Source organism: Epinephelus moara, chromosome 10 (genome assembly GCF_006386435.1).
Source record: "Epinephelus moara isolate mb chromosome 10, YSFRI_EMoa_1.0, whole genome shotgun sequence".
NCBI lineage: Eukaryota > Metazoa > Chordata > Actinopteri > Perciformes > Serranidae > Epinephelus > Epinephelus moara.
Window position 1 is genome coordinate 16,388,980 of NC_065515.1, and position 24,474 is coordinate 16,413,453.

Genomic DNA, 24,474 nt, shown 5'->3' on the forward strand with positions numbered 1-24,474 from the left:
ACATTTTTGATGGGGAAGTAAGCTGAAGTATTCGCACACCACACCCAAAACACACACACACACACAAACATGATATTCAACAACAAGATTGCTGTCACTTTTGTTCCATCACCTTGAGACGAAACAAAGAAACTGTTCAAATTTCCCAGTTGCCCACAATTCTAAAATTTCATGGTCTTAGAAGTCTGACAGGTATCTCCTATGTATTTCCCCAAAATGTGTTTTATTCTCAAAGATATTTTTGAATTTTCCATCACTTTTCTTAAGACAAGTGAGGAAATCACGCAGATTTTACTACAAAAAATGAAATCCCACTGACCGAGCTGCCTCTTTCAACATGTGTGTTGACTCAATATTTTTGAAGGATATGTGGCAAGAATCGCACTTGCACTTGCGAGAGCATGGCACCTAACCAAAAGTCTTACAAAATCCTCACATTAGAGTCAATGTTTTTACTCAATATTTCTCATAAAGTAGACTTCAAGAGAAAAACAGGAACTCCCAATCAGATGGAAAGGTGCCCCTCCCTGCAGGTGTAGGGTTTCATACGTCTCATCACACAGATGTGGCTGTTGGTTTGTGTAAACAGGCCACAGTCACACTATTCGCTCCATGCTCTCATTGTCACCATGTATGGCACACTCCACTTCAAGTGGGATTTGAATCCATTATCTGTAAAAAAAAAAAAAAAAAATACACAGGGATGCAGAGTTACAGTTTTTCCCAATTGCTAAAACACAAAAGCCAATTCTCTAAACCAAATGACCAGTTCTCTAAACACGTTTAATAAAACTAGCCCCCATTTGCCAAAACCATAAACACATTTCACATTAAGACACAACTCACAAAACACAATCCTCCTTTTCTCATAAATCTAAACACATTTTGTCTTGCTAAAACACAAGTTGCAAAAAAGTTTGCTCAAATCATCAAATTAAAGCTCATGTGATGCAAAATGCTTGCCACAGTCAGCAAAATTTGAACACAATGAACACACCTGGCTTCATTCATTAAACATAACGACTCAAAATTGAAGACACTTGTTGCAAATGATGTGACCACACCTATAAAAGCCAGTTCAGAGTGGACAGTTTGCTGAAGGTTCCAAATGAACACAATGGACGAAGGCCATTTATGTTATCATTTGGGACAATGTTCGTTTCCATCGAACTAACCAGATTAGAGAGTGGTTTAACATCAACCAACAATTCCTCAATGTCTGTCTGCTACCCTACTCACCTTTCCTCAACCCCATAGAGGAGTTTTTCTCGTCATGGAGGTGGAAGGTGTATGACCGCCAACCTTACACAAGAGAGAACCTTCTCAGGGCTATGGACCTGGCCTGTGACGACGTGCCTGTGGAGGCCTTCCAAGGATGGATCCGCCATGCCAGGGCGTTCTTCCCACATTGCCTGCCAAAGGACAATATTGCCTGCGATGTAGATGAGGTCCTGTGGCCCGACCCAGCTTGACGACGTGATGCCGCACAATGATTGTGGAGTGTGTGTGTGTGTTGTATAGTTCCATAAATAAATAAAAAACATCACACCCTGAACATTGTTTTTAATGAGTATTGTTGTGTATAATGGATCCTCTGTAGTGTTTGCATTGAGTTGTGATGCAGTACAGTAGTGTACATACTGTATTTTCTGTAGATTTACATACTGTTCATATGAAACACACAAATCTATGAATGCCCAATACTCTACAGTGATATATTCTGAGAACAGATACTATAAGGTTTCTAAAAATGTGCTTTGGCAGTTGTGAAAAAAAAGAACATTCTCACACACTGAACATTGTGTTTTCAGTTGTTTTGTTGGAGTCTGTAATGATGCATATAGTGTTTAAATTTTTGCAGGCTTTGAGCAGCTGTTTTGGTGTGAAAGTTTGAGTTTTGAAGAGAGAAGGTGTGGTTTTGTTTATGTAGCTTTAGAAAAGTGTGTTGTGTTTAGAGTTTTGGGAAAATGGAGGAAAGTTTTGTGAAATGTGTTTTAGCAATTGAGAAAAACTGTAATAAGGTAATGACGTATATTCCATGTGTAACTGAACTAGACAGCCCCGCAGTTGTATGCCTCCATGCACCAATCAAGTTTCTCTTACAGTTTACACCCATGTCTGTGAAAACATGGATGTACCACAATCATTGCCCCCCCTACAGCACAGACAATCTATACAATCAGCACAGCTGCAAGGTGGGCACCCAAAAAGAGTTCAGTATCTGACCAAATATTTCCCCTTCTGTTCTTGAGATATGACATTAAGTAATAGTCAGAAAAGTGTTTTATGCAGAATATTATCACGTCACAGGGAAGTTAACCCTTTGGATATAAAATGTCATCACTTTATTTCTTTATACTATTAGACATTTGTGTGAAGTTTTGTCATAATTGGCATATGAATTCTTGAATTATGGCCAAAAACATATTTTATGAGGTCACACTGACCTTCACTTTTGACCACAGAATTCGAATTAATTTATTCTTCAGTCCAAGTGGATGTCAAATTTAAGGAAATTTCCTTAAGGTGTTCTTGAGATATTATGTTCACGAGAATTAGACAGATGCAAGGTCACTGACCTTGACCTTTGACCCCTGACCACCAAAATCTAATCAGTTCATCTTTGAATCCAAGTCAACCCTGTGCCAAATTTGAAGAATTTCCCTTGAGCCAATCTTGAGATATCGTGTTCACAAGGATGGGATGTACGTTCGTATGTGTGTACGGATGGATGGATGGACATACAAACAGATGGATGGACAACTTGAAAACATAATGCCTTCGGCCAGGGCTATCACCAGCTTCCTCTTCTTCCTCCTCTTCCTGCTCCTCCTCCTCGCCTTGCTCTCACTCTTCCTCTCTGTTCTCCATGCAGATCCATTCTAGGTAGGCATATTTTTTGACATGTTGTAGTTTCAGAAGTGTTACTGAACAGATTTTAGAAGCCTAACTTTATACAAAAATAAAAGTCTAGTGATGGTCAAATGTTTTTTAAAAACATGCGCTAACAAACAATTAATTTGATCTTTTATGGTAAAGGTAGTAAAACTATGCTAGTGGAACTAAAACTGACTATTTGCTATGAAATCTAAAAAAACCTTATCATTCATTGTTGTTGAATGATACAGATAACTTATCACTAATATGTATGCTCAAATAGTTTCATAAGTATACTTTTTTACAGTATAAAGCCATGCTCAATGAAATGATTAAATTGGCATTTTACGGTAAAAGGTAGTGATGCTAAAATTATACAATTTTTGTAAAACATGAAAGAAAGATGATTAATGTGTTTTTAAAAATCATACTCTATGTTAAGTGTCTTTGATGACTGATGTATTATCATTATTATTATTATTATTATTATTATTATTGCTCTTATTATTTTTATTCACTAACATTACTACCATATATTTAATGTTATTTCATTATATATTTGATGGAATAAAGTGTATCAGTATGATTTTTCATTACCTCTGAGATGTTTTCAAAGTACTGTAATGGTGCAGTAATGAACTGTAATGAACAAATATATGGAAATGATAATTATACTGGTTATATTTCTAATTCCATGGTAACAAATTGATGTATGTTGGTATACTAACATATTACAAGGACTGTGACAATACATACTTTGTATTTTTTTTTCTTTTTGTTTCTGTTTTACACATACCATCTGCAGCATCTCAACAGTTTGGCAGAGGCCAATGTTTCAAAAATAAACAAACAAATAAATACATAAATAAATAAATAAATAAATAAATAAAACAAAATAAAAATAAACTATGGGGTCTGTTAAAAAAATAACTAACTAACTAACTAACTAACGAAATAAATAAATACATGAATAAAGAATAAAACAAAATAAAAGCAAACTATGGAGTCTGTTAAAAATACGAAGAAGAAAAAGATTTTTGACAACGATTTTTGTCAATTTTGCCATATATTTTGCAATAGATAAATAAAATTAAATAAAAAAATAAAGTACAGGGTCTGTTAAAAAAAGAAGAAGAAGAAGAAAAAGAAGGAAAAAAATATTTTTGTCAATTTCGGCCCAAAAATGCAATAACTAACTAACTAAGTAAATAAATAAATAAATAAATAAATAAAGTAAAAAATAAATTATGGGGTCAGTTAAAAAAAGAAGAAGACAAAGAAAAAAAAGATTTTTGTCAAGTTTGTCCCCAAAATTCAATAAATAGATAAATAAATAAATAAATAAAACACAATAAAAATAAACTATGGGTAATGTTAAAAAAAGAAGAAAAAGAAAAAAAAATGCCCCCAAAATTCAATACCTAACTGACTAACGAAATAAATAAATACATGAATAAAAAAAATTAAACAAAATAAAAGCAAACTATGGAGTCTGTTAAAAATACGAAAAAGAAAAAGAAAAAAATGATCTTTGTCAATTTTGATTTTGCCCCAAAAATGCAATAAATAAGTAAAATTAAATAAAAATAATAATAAAGTACAGGGTCTGTTAAAAAAAAAGACGAAGAAGAAAAAGAAGAAAAACAAATATTTTTGTCAATTTTGTCCCAAAAATGCAATAAATAAATAAAATAAAATAAAATAAAACAAGATAAAATAAATAAAATTCCATTGTTGTTGTTTTTTAGTGTGGATATTAAAAGTTTACTTTGTATAATTCCGTGTTTGTATGATAAAGAAGAGGAAACTATGAGGAAGTAATTCATGGGGACAGAAGTGAGCCTTTGTGGCACCGTGACGTACCGCCACTGTGAACCTGCAGAGGGCGCTGCTGTGTCACAAACGGCCCGGAGCAACAGGGTGCCTTCATTGTACTGAATCTGGCTTCTGCCTTTTTCCTCAACTTTTTTTTCACCGCCCAGACTGCTTCTGTTATTTAGGCAAAGAGAAAGGAAGTAGCGACAGGCTAGCTGGTTAGCCGGTGTGAAACCACACAGTCTGTCAGGAAAGAGTGGACCTCCGGGTCTATTTTATCTCAGAGGCTGCTCCTCTTTGTGTAATTTAAGCGTACGAGACGGTTATTTTGTCGGTTCATTTTTTCTTTTTCCAAACGGTTTTCAAACCGTCAAACTGACTCAACTCTGAGCTTTGTCTGTCTGGGACTCCACCGTTGTTAGCCTCGTTCATACGAGTCAGTGCTGGTTTCATCAAAGGGAAAAAGCTAACCACAAACTGAAAAGCTGCGTCTTGGTTTTCATTTATTTTTATTTTTCCAGCAGTTGGTTGAATCGTGGGGAACCCAGTCAAGGATTAAACCGAGACAATGAGAAAAACAGCCGGTAAAGGTAACGAACGTTAAGCACTGTTTGCCTGTACACTTGGCTTTGTACGAGCCTGCTCATTCAAGCTGTATATTTAAAAGTAATGTATATGTGGAAATATGTTTGGTTTACTGTTGTCGATATATATGTGTTTCGTGTTTATGGCTACTAGACACTGCATTGACAGTGCTGCTATAGGAAGTTATTCAGTCAACGTCTCGTAACGTTAACCAGTTTAACCGTTCTCTGTTGAGAGGAGTTTCTAAGGTCCCATTTTAAGACAAAATGGAGATAGCTTACTAGCTGCCTTTCACAACCGTCCTGGCTGACTGCAATGATAATTGTTGTAACAGCATGTCGCCTGTCTGGTCAGTGTTACAGAAGCATAGTTGCATCTAGTTAGTGTGTGAATGAGCTGAGAATGTAGGCTGACTTGTTGCAGTGCAATGTGCCCAGGCCTGGTTGATAATGTGACTAACCTACATGTCAGTGGCTTCTTGTTGTTTTATTGGAGTCAACAAGGCTCTCTTGGATTTCACACACACAAAAAAAGCTCCACACATTGTGGAGTTTTGTTGCAGACTCTTTAGTCCTTGTAATAAATCCAGCTGGAATTGTCTAGAAGGGGGCAACTACAGTTTATCCAAATTACCAGTGTATCATTACTGTTATTATGTGCCCTCCGTGGTGGTGCACAATTTATGGCTACAGTACAGTACAGTACAGCCATACTGCCAGTGATAGGTGAAGTAGTATAATACAGCCACAGATGTATTTAAAGTAGAGCTGCAACCATTAATCAATTAGTTGAACAGTTGTCTAATTCTAGCTTCTTAAATGTGAATGTTTTCTGACTACTTACTGAGAGTAACATAAATGTCTTTGGGTTGTAGGCAAAGTGAGACATTTGAAGACATCATCTTGAGCTTCTGGAAACACTGACTGACATTTTTCTCTGTTTTCTAACATTTAAGAGACAAATCAGCTAATCAGAGAATCAAGAAAGCCATCAACAGATTTATCCACAATGAAAACAGTCCTTAGTTGCAGCTCTGATTTAATGTGGGGACATACACCGATCAGCTAAAACATTAAAACCATTGGTGGGTGAAGTGATTAACATTGATCATCTATTTGCAGTGCAATGTTCTGCTGGGAAGCCGTATGTCCTGGCATTCATGTGGATGCTTCTTGGTGCGCTCCACCCACCTGAACACCATTGCAGACAAAACAAACCCCCTCATGGCAACAGCACTTGTCGATGGTAGTGGCCCCCACACCACAAAAACTGCTCAGGAATGACCTCAGGAATGGGACAAAGAGCTCAAGGTGTCGACGTTGCCTCTAAATACCCCAGATCCTAATCTGATCGAACATTTGGGGGACGTGCTGGTACCCCAGAGCTACCCCAATCCATGGTGGTGGGTCCTCCTTGGGCCTGACTTGGCTCTGATCTGTGGACACAGGACCTCTGGAGGGTGTCTGGCACAAGGGCGTTGGCTGTGGCTTGTGAAGTGGGGTACTAGCACATCCCACAGATGTTTGATTAGACTGGGATTTGGGGAGGTTGGAGGCCAGATCAATGCCTTGAGGTCTCTGTCATGTTCTTCTGGCCACGCAGTTTTTGTGGTGTGGCATGGCACATTGTCTTGCTGGGGGGCCACTGCTACTGGGGAGTGCCGTTGCCATGAGGGGGTGTACCTGGTCTGCACTAGTGTTTGGGTGGGTGGAGTGTGTCAGGTGGCATCCACATAAATGTCAGAGCCTAAGGTTTCCCAAAAGAACATTGCATTGTAACAAAATGATCATCAATGTTGTTCACTTCACCTGTCAGTGGTTTTAATGTTTTGGTCGATCGGTGTATATTGATGCAGTATTCCTGATAGGTGATAGGTATTGTCTTGGCTTTTTATGCTGGCATCCTGATATAGGTTAGAGCTTGTCTTTTCCAGTACTTAACTGCATAACAACTAACTAACCACATTCTGAACTTACTTACTTACTGTCTGGCTGAGTAATATCAGCCATGACTGCCTCTGCTTACCTTTCCTGTCATTGCACGCGAATATTACCGCCCACCCTGGTTTCTGTCTGTGATCATGTGAAACTAGTGTCATCATGTCACTGTAAAGGTAAACAATTAGAACTGGTTAGATATGGTGAAGGTCAATATCACAGTATTTGTTGTTGGATATTATGCCATTTTGATTAATATTTTGACATGACGAGATGTATTGAGTCACATAAAATAATCGTGCTGAGGCAATAATTTCAGAGCTGTTTCTTCCATAAAGTACCACCTTGGCCGGACCTTGACAAAATCTTCCACACTAGCGGCAGGACCAAGCTCTCTCTACATGACTAATGTCTGGGTGGTGGAAAAAAGTTATCATACATAGGAACATTGAAACTACACACATATGCACTTCACTTAGAAGTTCCTCCCCGTGCTTGTTTCCCTTTTTCCATTTCTGTGATTTACTTTGGTCTGAATGCTGTCGTGTTCTTGCAGTGGCCTAACGAGCAAGTAATTTCCCCATTGTAAAATAATGTATACACGTCCTTCCATGCTTTAAAAGCCTTAAGCCACATGTTGTGACTCAGGTCTTCAGGAATGGCCTGAAATAAGCAGACTAAAGAGTGGAAACGTAAAGCCTAAATATTCACCTGCTGGAGGATTATGGGATGTCCGACAGAAAATGTACTCTGTGACCCTGCAGAACAAGTAGATGGGGCATCAACTTTAGTTTGAGTGTAGCTTTCTGAACAAGTGACTGTTGAAAGTCTATTTTAATTTTATATATTTTTAAGGCTTTACTTTACTTTCTCCTCAGGTAACACTTAATAAGAACATTGAAAATAACAAGTCATTTTTCTACCGCAAGTGGATAAATAATTAGACAAATAACTAAAACAAAACAGTCAGGGACCAATTTTCATCAGATGTTTTGCATGCCACAGTTCATCACTGAACTACAAAGCCTCTGCCTGGAATATAAATTCAAGTGACATCTCATTAAAAAGATGAATGCAACCAGGCAGCCTTTGGAATTAAATCTTCAAGATCAAACTCAAGTGACATGGAACACAATATAATTATTTTAAATTTATGAACATATTTGACCTTGCATGACTATTATTTATTTAAAAAAGCACAATAGAGCTATTAAATATTACCTTTATGAGCATTGCAGAGTAATGGTGTTGAAACACTGTGTGTAACAATTTCAGTTGTAATGGGCACATTGATAGGGGAGGCGTGTAGATGTGTGGTGGGTGTGTGTGCAGCATCTGGAAGCCCACTGGTGGTGTTGGGCCTGCCAACAGCACTATGCTGTGGATCAAGCATCAGCATATTCAGTACAGTCAGCGTCCCCATCTGTCATATTCGAAATCTAATTAACATCCCAATCCCTCAGAGAAGGCTTAAGAGTCAAATCTCCATTTATTAAAATGCTTCTTGTCTCACAATTTCATCTATAGTAAATATTTAGAAATGTTAAAGGGAGGAGATGTGACTGAATACAGGTATTATTAAGGTATAAACACACGGTGCTGTCTAAACGTAATGAATGGCATTTGAATGACAGGTATAATATTTACTTTAATTTAATTATTCACTTGAAGGACATGTCCCAGTATCCTTAAATTATTTTGTACAGAAAACCCCACAAAGAAATTATGTTGCATTAAAGGCAATTTTTTTTATCCCATACCTCCTTAAAGTGCTTCAAAACACTTAGGCAGTCCACACAGGACGGCTCTCTGCCATCTTTGGAAGAAAAAGGCCATATGGCCCCCTGCTAATGGTTGGTACTCTGCAAGCCCCACTGCGGAGCTGACAGTGGTTGAGGACAAGAAGGGGGTGGGGGAAGGAAGACCAATTACATCTCCTGTTCAGCCTTGAGTGGTAATTGGTCTACACATCCTGGCGGACGCAATTGTGTGAAACTGCGGATGAAAAGATAATTGCCTCAATCATAGCTGTGCCAATATTTCTCAGAGGAGAGATTCAAGGGTTTCCTCAGACTCAGCTTTCATATTCAGCTTTATTACATTTATTTTCAACCACTAAATCTTAGCTTGTGTTTTATTAAATATTAATAGCCTCACAAATAACACTATAAACCAGTCTTATCTCAGCTAAGCCCGAGTCCAAAGAGCTGTTGGTTTTATCTGCAGAGGCTGTATGATTGTGTGTCTGTGTTTTTAATAAATGTAGCTGTCTTTGTCCTCAACCTGAACCACTTCAGAGGAACTGCTGTTGTTTCCTAATTTGATTATCAAGCAAGCTGCTCTGTGTGTGACATCACAAACGCAGCCAGCAAGATAGTTTAAAACATGTAAAATGTTTTGTAAAGGCAACAACGATGAATTGGTGGGCAATGAATGGCAAAGAAATTGCAATGGCTTATTTGTACATTCATGTCTTAGTCTTGTGGTTAGCTACATATGAGCATTTTATTTTTAGCCGATTACTTCAGTGGGTGCGGGGGCCGTTTTTGCCTTGAAGATAATGAAAGCAACTTTGTGGAGGTTTCAATTGATCTCTCAATACCTCTGTCAAGTGTCGTCAAATGTTTTGGGTGTTTGCCGCATTTCTTGGAAACTATTTTGTTTCTCACAGCTAGTTTCAGCCTGAGGTTGGGTGTCTGTGTATAACATCTGCAGAATGTGCAAAGTTGTCTGACGTTTTCTTTTCCAAATGATAATGAAAACACAAAATACAGGTATATGCCTTGTTTTTGTTGTTCGTGTGTTCAAAGCAAAGACGCAGTGTGTGTCTAAGCTTATTCATGTGAGTTCAGTATTAGGCTACTGTGTTCCTCTTTTTATTTTTGGCTTCAGAATCTGACTAATTCAAGTCTCTGACAGAACAGGGACAGAGGAACAGGTCGAGCTATGGTGTGCTGTGGCAGCAGAGGGATTTCTAACGTGTCCCTTAGCAGCATGCGTCGTCTCTATATGCAGCTGTGTGCTGGGGTAAGATGATGTAGGCTACCTGTGGAATGACGCAGACACCTGCAGTCCCATGGCACTGCAGAACAGCCTCAGTAAGTAGGATACGAGTGTTGACCTAGTGTCAGTCTGTTTGCTACTTCAGAGGTATAGTAAAGGGCACATTGCCAAGGGCTTGGCAGGCAAGTCAGACATGTAGAGGCTTGTATTTCTATTACATGCGTGCTCATCAGGAAGAGGTCTGTATCACTCTGTTAGTTACACTGCTGCTCAAGAACACAAGGGTGGGCTCGGTTGGGTGTCATTGTGCCTTTTGTAAATTTTTTGGCGGGTTCAATAGGGCAGAATCTTTAACTACTCAGCTGTTGAAAGAGCTCCATCTCCATATCTTATCACAGATGTTGACAGCTGATTTCAATACGCTGAGGTGGGTAAAAACTGCCTATCCGTGTTTTCAGTAAAGCAAGCTGGGTAGGTGTATGAAGACAGAGGAAGAGAGGAAAGGAAAGGAGGAGGTCAGAAAGGAGAAATGGGACACCGGTATGTGTGCGTAAGTGTGTTCTTTTGTGTACATACAGTGTGTTAGCGCTTAGTCCAATAATGTGACAGGAATGCTCCAGGGTCCGCCTTTCTGTGGCGAAAGACGAGGGGAATAAATAGCCTTGCGTTCTTCAGAAAGCTGCTAACCGAGCTTTGCAGTGTGGATTTGCAGTGACCTGTATTTTGTAGGGACTGCACCAGATGGAGAGTGCATGCAAAAGAAAGTTAGCAAGAGAGTAGACAAGGAGAGAGGTAAAAAGAGGGAGAGTGGTGAGGGTTTAAAGTCATCAGTTCCACAAACTCCTTGGTAACTTGGCTCTTTCAATGTGGCAAGCTGAATTTATGGGTTTTTTATAAATAGACCCAGCTGTAATGATAGGGTATAAGTGAGGAAAAGGCAGACCGACTGTTTAGGGATGGCCTACTTACAGTGCATTTGTTTGTTGTGCCTTCACTCAGCCATCATTGCAGGGTCCAAACGCATCAAGTCAAGATGATTGGGATCAAAGCTTGATTGTGATGATTATGATTATACCAAATCTGCCTGTTTAGATTCTGATTATAGGCACAGTTATAAGCCAAGCACAAGTTTTAACCAAAATATACAACTCAAGAATTTTCCACAGTGAAGTGAAAAGTGGTCTGTCAACGTCACGGAAGACATTTATATAACCATTTAGTGACTTCATTTAGGCTAGGTTGGAATCTACGTGCGACATCTCTATTACTCTCTGTTGCATAGTAATCCTCAAGAGTTTACGGCACCTGCTTGAATCACATTACAGATACCAACAGCTCAACAGCCCTGATTTTTACGATCGCAACAATTGACTCTTTTTACGTAGAAGGGATAGTTATACTTTTTTGACATGAGGTGGTGTGAGTTACAAGTCTCCGTTAGTGATTTTTATGCATGGGCTTTCGCTCTGGCAGAGACTCCTGTGGTTGGAGATCTCCCAGTAAGAGCCTGCAACTTGTCAGCCAAAAAAATAAGCAGCAGCCACACAGGGCCACCGAACAAAAACATTTCAGCTACAAAAACACACAAAATAATGTAACTATCCACAATAGATCACAAAATCTTTCTCAGGATTCCACAGTTTGATTCTCTTCTTAGACCCATCTGGAAATCTTCCATGCATCAATATCAATACTGGTCAACATCACATGCAACCTGTTTGCAAAAAGATATAAAATCCAATCTATGGTTATATCTCAGAAGTCTGACATATTGAGTTGAAGCCTCTCTGTCATTTGCTCCCTGCCCCCCCGGCTACAGTGGTCACCCTCAGGAAGGGGACTGTGTGTGTGTGGATGCAGATTGACTGACTAGTTGATGGCTGTGGTGAGTGTTATAACCTCCCCCTCCATCCTCTCTGCGGTCACTGATCCTGTCCCTTGGCTCTGGATTATGGGCAGAGAGAGGGCACACCCAGAAGCTCTATTTGCTGTTAGTCTACACCATAGTTCAGCTCTGAAGGTGACTGTCAAAATTGGATCATAGCTAACAAGGGCCAGCCGGATACACCTATCATTATTATTTACCTAAATCCTAATGACGTCTTTGTCAGCTCCTCCTTGGGTTGTAGGAAAAAGACAAAAAGTAGCCAGAAGAGTATTTAGCTGAGAGTTTTTTAGACTAAATTGCACTGAATTTTTATATTTTGTTTTCTAAAACACTGTCCCCAACAAGCACATCCGGACAACCATCAGATGCTTTGTCTTTCACTGCAGCCAAACCACAGAAGTCACACAAGTGCCATGTGTAACTGACTGTGAATTCCTGAATTTGTAGTGCACTAATAGCTTTACTACATTCTGAAAAAGATGATCCCCTGCATGTATGATGGAGATAAATATGCACATTACATGATATCTATGTAATGACTAGTGAAATTGAAGCTGTGATCTCCTTTTGTGTTTACTTATTGAAACACTCCCTGCATTTGCATGTCCCACAAATACTGTAGAGATGCAAATACAGAGGAAGAAAGAGATTTAAGAATGAACCCGAAGTCCTAAGACACTAAAGGGAATGATGCAGTCCCTGATCTAATAGAAAGGCTGGTCCACCAAAATCCTCTCTTAAAGGTGTAAGTATATTGGCACAAATTGGGTTGGGCTTGTTTACATCTTGGTTTAAGAGTGACGGAAAGGAAGTAGACTGCCAGCGTCATTCCTTACACACTCCTTTTGAAATTCTGTGAGGAAAAAATGAATGATCTCAGCTAGGCAGGGCGGTTGAGGTGACAAGCCGTTCCCATTATATGTGCCAGGGCAGAAGCACGGCAGCGGGTTACAGAAGACAATGGCGGAGGTGGCACAGTGTTGGATTGGGGCATACAAGGTCCGCACAGCATCCCTTATAGTGCATGATATTTGTCTTATTTGTCTTTGTCTAAGTTAGTTTATGGTGTTCATTGGCTAAAATGCTCATCAAAACTTGAGAGTAAAATTGGATCGCATGATATAATGTTCCTGTGTCAGTGAGAGACATTGCATTCTGTTTACTCCACTTCACTCGCATATTGCCTTGATTACTGTTTAATCGGATTATTTGTGTATATGTAAACAATCATTAACAAAACTGGAAGTGATTAGCTTTGGATTTCTATGTGATGAGGCTTCATCTTCTTTGGAAAACAAATGCAACATAATTAATGTGAACTACTTTTTTTATTGGTACACTGTTATTGTCATGTATGTAGGCTTCGACTTACATTTCCAGGCTAAATAATACAATGTATATGGGACGTTTTAGCACTGTCTTTATGTTCAGCATAAGGATAGGACTCTGCTCTGTACGCCTGCCAACTGCAGCCCAGCCTTACCACTGGATGCCTGAAGGGCTTTGGAGAGTGACAAGGGAAGTGAAAGAGAAAAAGCAAAGCACAGAAGTGCAAAGACAAGGGAGGCACAGATGGGGGAAAGAGATGGAAAGAAAGAGACAAGCTGAGGGTAGATGGAGAGGGAGATGGAGTGGGAACAGTAGACCTTGGCTGTGCACTCTGTATTGGCTGGGCGCTGCTCTGTTCTGTTTGTTTTTGCTCTATTTTTACTGTGCAGTCTGACTGTGGTCACTGATGAATGACTCCATATGTAAGTTACATTTCATCTGACAGAAATCATTCAGGAAATTTGGCCCAGGTGGGAGTGTTAAGAGACATGATCTGAGAAGAAAGGGACAGTAGAAAAAATTATTTGGAAATAGCCTTTGTGGTGTTGTCTTTTATTCTATATTGTTTGTTGCATCATTTCTGTTCTTTAATACAGACACTGTCCAGTCTGCTTCTCTAAAAACAATACAGATGGGTAGATTTAAAGAAAAAAGGTTACCCAAGGCCTAGATGTCAGAACGACATTATCCTCTCTAAGATGCTTATCATCCACACGTTGCTGTGTGAATCTGCCAGGCCACCCAAACATCATCAGGACAAACCCCAGGGAAGATTGTTTCATTAGATTATGCTAGCTGCACCACAAATACTCTACTGTATATTCAAATGTCGGAGATTATGCTTTTCCCGCTTTTGTTGCTCTCCTTCATTTCACATCCTTCATTACAAGCTCTTTTCTGCCAGCCCTCCTGCTGCTTTTTGTCCCACTTTTAAGTTCAAGCTTGGGCCAAGGCATGTATAAAAGGTAGGATGAGTAACATTACAAACACTGAGGTGTTTCTGGGTTGATAGCCTGTGGTTTGGACACTGCTGTTAGCCATCCACACTAAAACACAACCATAGCAGAGAGCAGAGGCTTTTGTTCTAGGTAGGTTAGATATTTCTTTCCTCTACCTGTGCCTATGATTATAGACAGAAGCACAGAAGCAGTTTGGCATTGCACCCTGCTGTCTGGGCTTTTTTTTTTAAAGTAGGGAATAAAGAAAATGTGTGTGGCATGTGTAACTGGCAGCAGGACTAAGGGATTTGAAATAAGTATGAATTTGGTGCAGTGCAGTGACTATTCTGGTACTACAATGGAGTCATGTGTTTGGGAAATGTTTTTAGAGCAGGGTACCCCACATGAGTGAGCGTGTACAATAATCCCCTCTGTCTGCCTCCTTCCCTTCACTTCCTTTTCTCCTCTTCCTGATTTCTGCCTGCAGCTGCCCCGCATCTCCAGACGGCATACTGTATGTTGTTTGTGCGTGTGGTTTGTCACACTGGGAAGGAAGTGTTTCCGTAACTGGAGATCATACTGAGCAGATCAGCTCAAATGCACCTGAATCAAATAAACACATTGTGCAAAGTATTAGCACTTATTTTAACAGGCTAAGCACATGTAGGGCTGCAAATAACAATATAGAGCTAATAATGAAATATAATTAAATATAATTTAATAACCTATTCATTAAAAATTAATCTGTTGATTATATTTTTGAACAACTGATCAATCATTTAGTCTATAGAATGTAAGGAAGTGTGAAATATGCCCATACAGTCTCCCATAGCCTGAATTGATCTATTGAAATTACTTGTGTATCTGACCAACACTCCCAACAAACCCTTATACCAGCAAAGATTCCCACCAGTTTGTTTCAGCTCTAAATTTTGGGTAGTTTCCTAATATCATTCAACTTCCTGCCTAGCTATTTGCACTACTTTGACTACTTTTTGCTAGCTATTACAGCAATTCATTATATATTTGCCACCATCACTAACAGCGGAGTAAAACTAACTGCTCTGCAAACTGAAAACTTTTACAAATATAGAATTTGTTACGAGATTTTTTTTTTTTTTTTATCTTAATAGTGTTTGTGTTGTTTTGTCCACTCCCTGAAAGTCTGTAAAACTAATTAAGAACATACTAGCGTCCTACATGTCATCATTTAACTGCATTTGTACACCGCTGGTCTAAACAAGTCCATTATTAGTCCAACATGGCTGAGATGACGGGTCCGGAAAACTCTCCGGAATCCCTTGTCACCACCAACCAGCGTGGAATCCCAAAACAGCCAATCAGACTGAGCAGAGACCTTCTGGGTTGCATTAAGTCAGACATCCCATGGCCTCACGGGTCTGGTGTATTTCATGTGGACGCTGCTGCTTTGAATCTAGAGTTTCATCTCATCACGCTGATTGAAAACATATATTTCTCTACACCATTTCGGTTGCTATGCATCATCACATATTAACCTGCGGATGAAAGAACCTTGGGATTTGAGTCTGTGCGAGGCAGACGTTCAAGGTTAGGATATTATTTGGAGGGAATTTACATGTGTGTTTGCATGTGAGCTTTGCTGCGCGCTGTCACAGACAAACAATACAAAGCATTTATAATATCTTGTGTTCATTTAAAATCTGTTCTGTTGGCTTTTCTTTGCCGCTCAGTGGGGCATGCCCTCAGGTCTGATTGACTGGACGGCAGACAAAAACACCAGGACATGATTTTATAGTAAGCAGAGTGCCCTCAACACTGAGCTTCGCCTTCACTCCCCTCTACTCAGTGTGGTTTGGCATCTGGACTGAGTTAAAGCAGCAGTGCCAAATGTTAGGCGGTGGGGAGTAGAAGGGGGTAAGCAGCGGGGGGTCAAAGCAGAGGCATTGGGGGAGATTTTGTTAAAGACAGTGGTATGACAGGAAAGATGTAGGGAAGGGGGCACAGTTAAGGAAGCAGTTGAGAACACAGTGGTCCAGCTGAGGCAGACGGCTGGCGAGACACGGGGGAGTAGTGTAAGGCTGTACCCAGGCCTCTTGGATTACTGACCTGCTGTGAAATGTACATAAAGTAGGAGTTCATAAAGCTGTGGCTGGAACTAATGTTGGTTTGCTTGAAGCAACAGTAGAAGGGGCTGACGCGTGGAGGTCTTGGAGGAGCAATACATCCATGCTTTCAAGTTGTTTTCAAAGTAGGTTGTCTAGTATGTTTACAGCTGAATGATCTGTGCGTGATATGGGGTCATACCTACCTCCGAGCGATGTCAAATGAACAGCAGCCCGCTTCAGTTTGTCAATACATGACTCAGACACATGATATTGGGAGTGGCAGATCAATGGAGTGCACTCAAATGGCCATGTAATAATTGATTAGCATTGTCCATGGCAGTTATGGTAATTTGTTGTGACAGACAGCTGGCTAGCTCGGGTATAGCTGTCTTTGTGATGGGGGAGATATCATGGTGTTGTTTATCTCTCTCAAAGACCTGCCGCTGTGCAACTTGGCTGTAAGACCAAGCAGCATCTTTGATGTCTTTCTCTGTACTTTATACCCCCTTTTTCTAGCAGCTTACTTGTGGTGGTGATGAGGATTTTGACCATGAGCTTGGGCTCCATTTTGAATGAATAGGGTAATATCAACAAGTCAAAGACTGGATCCCTGCGGCTCCTCTCTCCTTTATCCTCTCCTTTAGACGGAGGCAGCAGATGCTCCTCAGCTCTGGTTTTATTGTTCATCGCTGGCCAGCCTGGGAGCTGACTTAAAAAAAGGGGGGGAGGAGATGAGCTTTTAGTGCCCTTTTTCTTCTTTTTCCTTCACTCTCCTCATAGTTCCCTCTCAATCTGTGTTTGTCTTATTGAGCCCAGTTGGTGTCTCCTGGATGAGTTAATTCCCTGATTGAGGTTTTGGTCCCTTTTAAACAAAAGGCTGCATCTTTGAATAGGCCACATGGCTCCAGTGGGAGGGCTCTGATCCATTCACAGCCATTTTGGGTGCATCTGCACTTCCTATAGAGCCACAACTGTGAGGCTGATTTACCACCACTCAGCAGCAACAGGAGTGATCTTCCCCTCTCTCTCTATCTCACAAGTCCCGAGTGCATTGATGAATCTCTAAACGAACACACGCATGCACACACACACTGACCAAAACCTTCAGGGAGCTCACACAAACAGGCACACACACATATAGAGTAAATCTGTACTTCCCTTGCTTCTGCTTCTCATTGTGCCCAGAGGACAAAACAGGCCACTTTGGCAAAGAGCCAGCCCCTCTCATCTCCATTAGGTCATGCAGAGAGAGTTGTAGCGGTGATGGATACCTCAGTGGCCCTCAGCTGCACTTTCCCCTGGGGAGAGGAAAGGAGCTTGGTCTACAACATTGCAGCCAGTCACACAGATGTACTCTGGAAGGGGAGTAGGTGGACCTGGGGATTTTGAAATGTTTGAAAGTCAGTGTAAATCAAAATGATTACATTTAACTTGAGCACAGATGTTCAGATTGTTAACCCCACAAAGCCTTCGGCAGGTCTGTCATTACAAACACATGTTGTCGGAAAAGGCACAGTTTAAACCCACAGAGCTTTGATTTGAATTCTGCCAGTCTAACACCTTGGTTGTTTTGTGAAGCCATCAGAAATGTAGTCGTTTTGTGTGTGAAAGTGTGATTTCCCTGACGCACCCCTTGTTACTACATAGTCCCAATCTCTCGTCTCTACAATTATACCTAACTTGCTCATCCTTTCTGAGTCAGATTCAGAAATGTCTGCTTTACGACACTCATGACTGTAAGCGCAGCCTTGCATTTACTCATTAGGGCTTGGTCCTCCAGAACATAGATGAAGGGATTCCTGTTGCTTTCTTTCTTTAGGCCATGAGAATTTTTACAACTGAATTCAAAGTGCTACTGATGTTAAAATGTCTCTTATAAGGACTCTACATTCCCACGCAAACTGTCTGTTGATACCTTTGGAGCCAGTGTTGTTTGGTTCATGAATCCCCTAAGGACCCCTCTGAAGTCTTGTTTAAGCCTTTTATTGAAAATATTTTTATTTGATTGTTTTGGAATTTGGCTGATCTTTGAATGATTTCTCGTGCGTGAAAATTTGACCTGCATGGCTGTAGCTGTGGTTGAGTGAGTAGACCATTAATCACAGGGGTTTAGGGCCCAATTCAGGGCTCTTGTGGTCTGCTGAGTCTTGTCCTCGAGCAAGACACTGAACTCCAAATTGCTCCTGAGCTGAGGAGTGTGTATGGAGGTGAGCATGTACGTCAGTAAGTCAATTAGGTTTTTTAATTTCTCTAGAAAACTATGTAAGGTAGAAAGAAAATGCATTTTCCAGTTTCCAGAGAAGTATGTAATGTATAAAAACACTAGTGTATAATAATAATAATAATACATTTTATTTAAAAAGCGCCTTTCTCAACACTCAAGGACACTTACAGAGCATTAAAAACACAATTAAAATCACAATTAAAAGTGTATAGGGATGAAACGTACGATTTTCATTATTAAAGCCCAAGGTGCCATCTTAAAGTTATTTAGTTTGTCTGACTAATACTTTAAAACCCCAAAATATGCACTCCACAATCACATCAAATAAAGAAAAGCAGCAGACTCTCAATTTGACGATAGGACATGTTTAATAATGAATCGAATATTAAAAAAGTTGCAGTATATTTTCTGTTGATCAAGTAATCATTTCATCGATTATTTCAGTTCTAGTAGTATATAATTTAGTCATGTATTACCTGTCATCTGCTAATTATCAATAATTTAAGCGTATTTGTAAATTGTTCATTTTAATTATAAGAAGAAGAACAATTACATGTCAGGATGGTGTACATCACTGTTGGTGGAAATGCAAACAAATGTGTGTAAACTATAGAAGCACTCAAAGTTATAGATAGCTTTTGAGCATTTTTGGAAAAGCACTGCAGTGATTGGCTTCCTCAAAGTCCGAATAACAGCCCTCTGGGTCGTCTGACTTCTGTCATTGTAATGTCATTGACTGGGCACGTCCATTGTAGGAGCTGCTTGTAGCCCTGACTCATCAGATTTATCAGGCGTCCTGAAGGGGAATGCTGAGAGTCACCATATCTTTGGTCCACACTCACTGCTGACATCACATCTGGCTTCCTTCTGGATCACCTCTTTGTGTACATGTGCTTATTAGAGTGTGAGGCATACAGCGAGACTGGAGGAGTGAGAAGGACAGATAACGTGGAGAAATGCAAAGCGTATTCAGCTGAAGCTCACTGACCTTGTATGTGTCATTGGGTCATTCACTTCCTGCCTGATCATTGAGTCAGCTGGTGGTGTCTCAGCACTGACTAGTTTCTCTGTTTAAACAGTCTATATATATGAGTGTGAGTGTCAGTCTTAGGAGGCCCATTAGGGAGAAAATTTACTGTCTGTAGCACAGACTAAGAGCATAATACTCAAGGCTTTCATACATCTCTTAGTGAGATCCTTAAACACTACAACAACTGGCCATATAAAGGCAAAATATTTCTTTTCTCTCTCCACTAATTGGCACTCTAGACTTACTATTGCTCCTCCTCTTAGTCCCTCTCTGGGAGGAGCTTTTCGGTACCTCTTTGAAGTTGGGTAAGGAAGAAAGAGGAGGAGTTGAGAGAAGGTGGATTATAAAACCTTGTTGGCATATTTCACTCCTGTCAGTGACTGTCGAACAACTCCTGCTCTCACTGCCAACTCAACCTGCAGTTATAATGACAGTAGAGGAGTGCTTGTATATTTTTTCTCAGTTTGGTAGTTACTGTTCTTCCAGTTTCTCTATAAGCATGAAGGCGACACACTTTTATTTACATATTGTGTACGCTGTTGCTCTTCTGAAAATAGTGCTGGTCAGAATTATAGCAATATAAAATGGGCTATAACTTTCTGTGTTAACAGCACGGCTCAGTGAAATATCGACGCCAGGACGCCTGTCTCTAATAGTTCCCCTGTGACAGAGGATTGAAAATCAGTGCAGCAGTCCAGACACGAACATGTGTGCTCCAAGACAATTACACATTAAAGGAAAGTTAAATTATAAGCCCTCAATTAGTAGTTTTACTAGCTGTTAAACCAATCGTACTGATGGTGCGATTTCTGTTGTTTTTGATAAATCAGATGTAACATCTCTGTGTGCAGGTCTTTATCTATCTTACAGATTAATTTACTGTAAGATTATTCTCCTTGACTGGATAATGAGGGGTTAGGTGGGATGAGGCTAGTGAGTCCACCAGGGATAAGAGGTACCGCCTTTAAAAAAAATGGCTGGTTTAAGGAGCTTGTTAGTTGTTAAAGCCCCCTCCTGCCCTCAGTATGCAGCTGAAGAGCCCCTCTCCACCCTTAGTTGTAGTCTTGTGCTCTGGTGTCTTCCCATCAGCCCGCAGTAAGCAGCTAAAGTGCCAGTCTAAGCCTACGCAGAGCAGACAACCCCAGGTCTTATCTGAGGAATGCTGGGCATCCTTGTAGAGGATCTCCTCCGCAGGGAGGAAGCAGTATTATCTCAAAGCCTCCGTCTTCTTTGATTGTCCCCTGAGATCTCTCTCTTTTCTGTCTCACTTTTAGATGCTTACTTTTCTCTCTTTCACTGTCTGTCCTTCTACCTCCCTCTCTTTGTCTTTGTTCGCTTTTCTCTCTGTCACTACCCTTTTTTTCTTTCTGCACAGACACACAAACTGAGATGAAATGCTTACACATACTGTACTTTGTTCTTTTGAAACTGGTTGAGAGAGCAGCTCAGGAGTTAAAGTAACAGATTTAAACCAGACAGGACCCATGATCGGGGATAATGATGATGCTGTCTTTTGTGGTCTCTGCAGTTCTGCATGCCTTGGCATTTTACGGGCTTGCATGTTTTTGGGACTGTGGTCAGCTAGCCTGGCAAAGGCACAAACTCATGACTCTCAAGCTGCTCTATTTTTCCTCTAATTCTCTGCTGTGACCTAAATGATTCCAGAGTTGGCTTTGTTAAGATATCTTTGTTGCTGCAGTTTTGTGTTTGGTCCATTTATAATATGTAGAGCGCTTTGTCCTTTTTTAATGTGTTAACAACAAATTCAATTATGCTTGTGCACATAAAGGCAAAAAGAAAACGGTATCTGAAACAGGCTTGTACAATACAAAAAGATCAATAATGGCAACTCCAGATTGGGTAGATACATCCAACCAGTTATGAGCAGGTGGTTTGGTTTGGTTGGGTGAGATTTTGATTTTTCTTTTATTGATAAAAGCTCCCATGGTTTACGTTGCCCACTAGCTCACCTGGTAGAGCAGGCACCCCATGTACAAAGGCTGTGTCCTTGTTACAGCAGCTTTGGGTTCGATTCCAACCCACAGCCCGTTGCTGCGTGCCACCCCCCTCTCTTTCCCCCTTTCACGCTCTATCTGTCCTATCGAAAAAAGGCAAAAAGCCCCGAAAAATATCTCTAAAAAGTTCCCATGGGTAAACGGTAGAGGAAGAGACAAAACACCGTCTCTGCTACCATTACACAACCAGATATTTTTGCACAATTGAAATGAGCTATCCTCTTACTGAGCTTAACAGCTAAATTGTAAAATAGCTCCTTATATTGTATTTGTGTATTACTTATGATCTACAGAACTCATTTGTTTATAATGGAGGAATACAGATCTTGATTTCATAATGCACACAAAGGTCTGCGAGAGCCTCTTTCCCCTTGGCGTGCTTTTCTGGGCATATCTCAGACTATAACATTTCTTGTTTTTTAGGTTAAGAAAATAAACTGTCTCTGCTTGAATGATAAAAGTGATAAACTGTAGCACTCAGTGCTTTCAGGACTCAACCCTGGATCAGGTTACCAAAGCAGGGCAGTCTGCCTGCCATACAGTGATTTAAACCAGGTTCCTGTTTCCCAAGGGGGACTTACAGCGTACACAGAATACATTACTGATGCGAAGCCCCGCAACATGATCCATCATTAGAACAAACTTTACCCAGCTGCTGTCCGTGTGATTCACACTCACCTATAGATCACTACTATTCTGCATTGATTTTTGTAACAGACAGGATTAACCTGGATCATATTTCTTTTGGCTGTGGTATAGCTGGATGTTACACTGACTCAGTCCTGAAATACCTCAGCACTACTTCAGAGAGTTGCCTTTAAATCTGTAAAGTTGGCCAAGCTTTTTGTTCAGCGGCTGTGAGGTAAAGTCAGAAATAATTGAGTAGAAAGGATGTTTAAGTGTTTGCCGTGGTCATTTGAGTAGTACAAAAGAAAATGGTGATTGTTGTTAGTTGTTATGGTGAGGTGTGGGGCCGTAAAGTTTGTTACTCTCTAGTTTGAGAATGTCATTTTGACCAATTTTTACACTTATATTTTATATTAAAAGAAAAATTGCCTTGCCTTTTTAACTCGACAGAAACAAAACTCCCCAAAACATCTTAGTCTTGTTCGTCAACTACTTAGGTAGACCACTGTTCCTACTATCACCAGTTCCGCTTTGGTCAAAATAAATCTTTAATTCACTGAGTTAGATGTAAAAGAAATATGCTGGCTCTACATGCTGTTTATCCCCGCGGTCGCTCTCTGCTTCTTAGCTGACTGTTAAGAAGCGGCTCGCACTCCTTCTTCGAGGCAGCTACAGTACCTCATGTTTGGACAAGCATGACATTAATGGCAGCAAAACCTCACGTCAGTAGGTTCACGATTTCCCACTAGTTGGTTTGTTTAAACTGAAGTTTTTATGGAAGTTAGCCCACTACAATGGTTGCAATGGCAACGGTACACAAATAGATGGCCACCACTCTGACCATCCTGCTATGTCAGTTTGAATGGGAATGCCGGTTCTACTCTCATTTTATTTCTATGGGTAAAGTTGTCATCACGTCAGTCTGGCTCAATAACAGCAGCAACTGGCACTGTCAGTAATTTGGGTGTTGAGTAAAGTGAACTTGCAGTTGTACAAAGAATTCTGATTGTACAATGATTTTAGTGCTAATTACAGAGTAGATTTAGCCCTACATGGTGTTGTACTGACATCAACTACTGTAAAGTAGATTGTGGTGTGGAAAACTGCTACTCATACATGGATGAACCCACTGTGCTCTTGCCTCTATATGCAGGTTGCAGAAAGCCATGTCTTTATGGAAGAGTTATAGAATGGTATTTCAAGTTCACTTCTTTGAAAGAGGAACATGAGGCCATTTAACAGAAATGTTTGACATAAGTAGAAGTATAGCATGCTGTGAACTCTTGCTCAACTTCTACAGAGCAGCATGTCAACACTGGTTGAAGCTATCCTTTTGTTTTTAGGCTTGTGTAATAAAACCTTGTTAATGCTGGTAATGACTGCTCATACCTTACAGTAGAAATAGTCACATGCTCTAGAGAGCTGAAAGTATGCACGTTTTTTCAGCTAACATTTCTAATTAATAGACAGTAAATGCAAAAAATTAGGTATAGTAATTGGTTTGAATTAAAAGAGTCTGCAAAGAATTGGTGCCTGACCTCACCGACTCCAGTGACTTTAATGGCACGGAACCCAGTCATGTGATTTATCAGTAATAAGTTTGTCCTGCCTCTGTAGTCTATTGTGGTTTAGTTAATAAAGAGTTTGGTACATCTTCAAGGCAGCTTCACCTCTGTCAGGTAATCAGTAATATCTGTCCTAAGGACTGAACAAACCTCTACTTTGTTCTCAGTTAATGGCCTGCTGCTCAGCGCCCTGTGATGTTGTAAGTCTTTTTGTGTTGGAACCTTGCCAGGCAGAAAAATTGGGTTATCCTTGGATTGAGAGATGAGTTTGTGGTGAAAAGTTGTGCAACACTTCATCCTGCCACCAAGTTGTACATCATGCATCACTGTAGGTGTCTTGCCTTTGAGAGTGAATAATATGCAGTCATTACACCATTTGTGGTTTGAGTGTTCTCTGTTTTAGAGTCTTGGTTGCTATCATCAAGCGGAAGGGTTCAATTTCTGTGCAGCAACTGCAGCTGCAACTTACGGTAAAGTTTCAGTGGCAAAGCTATTTACATTTGACGTGACAACAATGCATTCCAGTGTTATTAGATGTGAGTCACCGCTGATTT

At 40.2% G+C, this 24,474-nt stretch overlaps 1 protein-coding gene across 9 annotated transcripts in view; it reads left to right on the top strand.

Moving 5' to 3' along the window:
• Positions 1-4,877: 4,877 nt before the first annotated feature.
• Positions 4,878-24,474, top strand: part of LOC126396319 (unconventional myosin-IXb) — a 62,145-nt gene continuing 42,548 nt past the window's right edge. For all 9 annotated transcript variants that reach the window (XR_007570565.1, XM_050054279.1, XM_050054280.1 and 6 more), the window contains exon 1: positions 4,878-5,282. The gene's annotated coding sequence lies outside the window, so the exon portion shown is untranslated. The remainder of the gene's footprint in view (positions 5,283-24,474) is intronic.